The sequence below is a fragment of the Lactuca virosa genome, chromosome 1 (assembly GCF_052849685.1).
Source record: "Lactuca virosa cultivar CGN04683 chromosome 1, Lactuca_virosa_CGN04683_v6, whole genome shotgun sequence".
In the NCBI taxonomy this organism is placed as follows: Eukaryota; Viridiplantae; Streptophyta; class Magnoliopsida; order Asterales; family Asteraceae; genus Lactuca; species Lactuca virosa.
In genome coordinates this window covers 65,910,123-65,915,114 of record NC_136426.1, presented here as the reverse complement: position 1 = coordinate 65,915,114, position 4,992 = coordinate 65,910,123, and positions in this window count along the sequence as shown.

The following is a 4,992-nucleotide window of genomic DNA, read 5'->3' as shown; positions in this document are numbered from 1 at the left end:
TCTAAACAAGAATCGAAGGTCTCATCAATAGTAGTACAACGGTAAAACGACAGACGAAAACGGATGTTAGATGAAGAAGTTATTAATTTTTAACGGACTTTTCCTGTCCCGACCCGTTAAAAATATAACATTAAAAATGAAATCGAAATTAGCCGACGGAGTCTAAACGAAAGTTGTAGAGTATAATCTCACCTACGTGTGGATATAAAGAACGTCAAAAACGGAGCTCGTATGCGAAAGATATGGATTTTAGAAGTTTGGAAAATCTGTGTACGCCCCGCGTACATGAGTACGCCCAGCGTACTCGTGTAAGAGATCCGGAACCCGTCACCCTCCCTACTCCTTCACATGAGTGCCACGTGTCGTAGCCTTGACGCGTCTGATCTCATCCACTTCGTTCGCCCAGCGTACGAAGTTACGCCCAACGTAGTAGACCGCCAAGCAGTACGCCCATCGTACCAAGGAGTTACTCCCAGCGTAATGCGAACCCCCGGACACTATAAATAGGGTGCGAGGCTGCCCGAATTTTGGTTACCATTTTGATTCTCTCTCACCCCCTACACTCTCCCAAATTACCCTAACACCCCCCGAAGCCTAGGAAACATCCCCGACACCCGAAGCAAGTCCTGACGCTCCGAAAGCCCCAGAAAATAATCTTTTCAAGTTAAAACTTTGTTCGCGCAAGGCCCGGTTTTCAACTAAAATCCCCGGTTTCATCAAAGAAAGTCGTTTTTAGAGGCGAAGTGCTGCCCAAATTAATACTTTAACCCCCGGTTATTTCACGGTGAGTTCAATATAGGGACAATTGTAAGTTATGTGTTATATATTCAATGTACTTTCCTGTGTTATATCGGATTTATGCCTTTGGCCATGTAGAGCATGACTCGTATAACTTATTGTATTGGCATAGGGCTATCTAGGGCTGAAAGCCTGTATATTCTAGCAAAATGATAATCCGAAATTGTATTTTCTGTGTCATTTGGGCTGAAGTTTTATTGATGTATATCTAGTTGTAAATGATTGTTGGTTGATATGGAAAGTCTGTCATATGATACACATATGCCTTTGTTGTTCTTTGTCCCTCTTTGCTTCTGTCATATTGATATGTATATGGCATAGCGTTATATTGTAACTGTTATTAAACTCACTAAGCGTCACCCGCTTATCCCTCTCAATGTTTAAACTATTGCAGGTGATAAGCATCCAGTATATTCATGTACTGTAGAAGATGTAGAATAGATAATATTATAGCTTTTGTATTGTATTCCTGGGAAAGTATGTAATATATAAAACTTTGTAAAAATCTTAATAGTCAGTTTGTATCCAGTCTATGTAATTAAACTATCAATGTAAAATATTGTTTTATGAATATGCATGTAGCATGTTTTGGAGTAATTTGGAGTGATAATAATGTCTTTAGTATGAAAGTTTGGGTCTTTCAATCATGGTATCAGAGCGGTATTTAGACTTAAACAGTCAGAAGTTCAATATATGAACAGATTCATTGTAAGTATATGGATACAAACCATAGGAAATATTTAAGTAAAAGTATTAGGTAATAATAAATCCTAATATTCTAAAATACTATGTTGCTCCAAATTTTTAGAAGAATGGCTGAACAGGAAGGTAGCCATACACCAAAAGTGGGTGGAGATCCTCGTCCTGAGGAAGTAAATACTCTAGTATCCCCTCGTGAGGAGCGACTCTTGGGTAAACTCACTGGTATTATTCGGCAAACTCTCGAAGAACACAAGAAGAATAATGATAAAGGCAAAGAGAAAGTCACTAGAGAATCTTCAAAAGGAGAGACGAGACGTCCCTCATTCAAAACTTTCAAGAGTAGTGGTGCTACAAAGTTTTCTGGTGTCCTTAATCCCATAGTTGTTCTAACTTGGATTCAGAACACAGAGAAAATATTTCGTATCTCTCATGTGGATAATGAAGACAAGGCTAATTATGCTTCTGCAATGCTCATCGGAGAAGCCTTGGTCTGGTGGGAGGCAACATATGAAGCTCTTAACGGGTATGACCAGGAAAATTTATCCTGGGAAATGTTCAAAACTCGTTTGCTAGGGAAGTATTGTCCTCTAGACATGAGGAGGAGATTGGAAAAAGAATTCCTCGAGCTTAAACAGGGAGGAATGACTGTGAATGAGTATGAAACTCAGTTCAATCAAAAAGCACGGTTTGCTGCAAAGTATATTCCAACTGAAGACGAGAAAATTCAGTTATTCATGGAGGGACTACGATATGAAATCCACGATTTCGTTAGCAATCAGGATGTTCTATCATTTGATAAAGTTGTTGAGTATGCTCGAAAGCGTGAGCATGACTTAGAGATACGTGGTGCCACTTTTCCTGTTCCGAAGCATCCACGTGTTGACCGAACTGTTCCTGTTCCCTCTATTCCACCAGCTCAATCTATTCGATCTGATCCCGGTAAACAAGTGCAATCCCAAAATACCCCTCGTGGCCGCGGTAGGTCACAATCTTTTTCTCTTCAGTCACCATCGTGTCAAAAATGTGGAAAGAATCACCAAGGCCAATGCAGAATAGAAAAAGAATCGTTGATCTGTTATGGATGTGGAGAAATGGGCCACATAAAACCCGTTTGCCCGATGAAGAGTGTTACAAGCTTTGCTTGTGGTGTTACTGGCCACAGGAAGCGTTTCTGCCCTACTCTTACTAGCCAAGTGGCGGGAAGTCAAGCTTCTGTTCAACAACCAGCAAGAAGTCAAGCACCTGTTCAACAACCAAAGAGTACTCCAACTAAAAAGGAGGAGGTGCCAAAAGCTAAGGGCCGTGCATTCCATATTACCACATAGGAGGTACGCGAGGACCCGAATGTTGTGACGGGTACATTTCTTGTCAACTCTAGACCTGCTCACATCTTATTTGATTCTGGTGCCTCAGATTATTTTGTGTCTCATGAATTTGCGCATTCCTTTCAAATTGCTTGCTATGCACTCGCGCAACCATTTCACGTAGATATTGCGGGAAGTATATCATTACTTGCTGATAAAATCTATAGGAATTGTGTCATAGAAATTGAAGGCTACAATTTTCTTGCTAATCTGATTCCTATCTCCTTGCCCAACTTTGATATTATTCTCGGCATGGATTGGTTGTCAAAGAACCATGAAAAACTCTTATGCTATGAAAAGATAGTACGTATTCCCATTGAAGGGGAGAATCCTATTTATGTCTACGGTGAACAAAGAATCTTAAAAATAATCTCTTTCCTCAAAGCTCGTAAATTCATATCGAAAGGATGTTCTATTAATCTGGCCTATACCGTCGATATCTCAAAAGAAGAAAAGAAAACGGTAAATGATGTTCCCGTTGTTAACGAATATCCTGATGTTTTTCCCGATGATTTGCCTGGACTTCCTCCGGACAGGCAAGTAGAATTCCAAATTGATCTTGTGCCTGGTGCTGCTCCGATTGCAAGGACTCCTTATCGTCTTGCACCAGCTGAAATGAAAGAAATGATGATCCAACTGCAGGATTTACTTGACAAAGGCTTTATTCGACCGAGTACTTCTCCTTGGGGTGCTCCAGTATTGTTTGTCAAGAAGAAATACGGTTCGATGTGAATGTGTATTGATTACCGTGAGCTAAATAAAGTAACTATCTAGAACAAGTACCCACTACCTCGTATTGACGATTTGTTTGATCAACTTCAGGGTGTTAGCTATTTCTCGAAGATTGATTTGAGATCTGGCTATCATAAGTTGAAAGTACACGGGCATGATGTACCGAAGACTGCTTTTCGTACTCGATATGGGCATTATGAATTCCTTGTCATGTCATTCAGTCTGACAAATGCTCCTGCTGTATTCATGGATATGATGAATCGCGTATGTCGTCCGATGCTCGATAAATTTGTCATCGTATTCATTGATGATATTCTAATCTATTCTAAGTCTGAAACTGATCATGCCATTCAAATTCGCGAAGTATTAGAACTTCTTCGAAAGGAGAAACTATATGCTAAATTCTCGAAATGTGAATTTTGGCTTCGCCAAGTTCAATTTCTCGGCCATGTGATTTCTGGTGACGGTATATCCGTAGATCCTACCAAAATCGAATCCATTCAGAATTAGGAAGCGCCCCGTAATGCTTCTGAAATTCGCAGTTTCTTGGGTCTCACGGGATATTACCGAAGATTCATTAAAGATCTTTCGCGTATAGCCGTACCTCTCACAAGTCTTACACGAAAGGAAGTAAAGTTCGAATGGGGTGAAGCCCAAGAAAAAGCTTTCTCAACTCTAAAAGATCTTTTGACTCATGCTCCGATCTTATCACTTCTAGAAGGTGATAATGATTTTTCTGTGTATAGTGACGCTTCAAGATTGGGACTCAGCTGTGTGTTGATGCAACGTGGTAAAGTGATAGCCTTATGCCTTGAGACAACTGAAAGATTATGAAAGGAATTATCCCACCCATGACCTCGAACTCGCTGCAGTGGTATTTGCCCTAAAACTTTGGAGACATTATCTTTTTGGTACAAAATGCCAATTGTTTACCGACCACAAAAGTCTCAAGTACATATTCAGTCAGCAAACTTTGAATATGAGACAACAACAAGCCATGGAGCTGATCAAAGACTATGACTATGAAATCCTGTATCATCCTAGAAAGGCCAATGTAGTTGCCGATGCACTTAGCAGAAAGGTTTATCATAATAGTGTGTGTTATGTACTTGCCGATGCACTCAAGTACATATTCAGTCAGCAAACTTTGAATATGAGACAACAACGAGCCATGAAGCTGATCAAAGACTATGACTGTGAAATCTTGTATCATCCTGGAAAGGCCAATGTAGTTGCCGATGCACTTAGCAGAAAGGTTTATCATAATAGTGTGTGTTATGCTATTACTCACACTACAGTAAAGTTCACTATTCTAGATGAACTAGAGAAATGGCAAGTAGAGGCCCTAAAGCCAGAAAATGTGAAGAAAGAAGGGATGGTACATTATACTGATGTT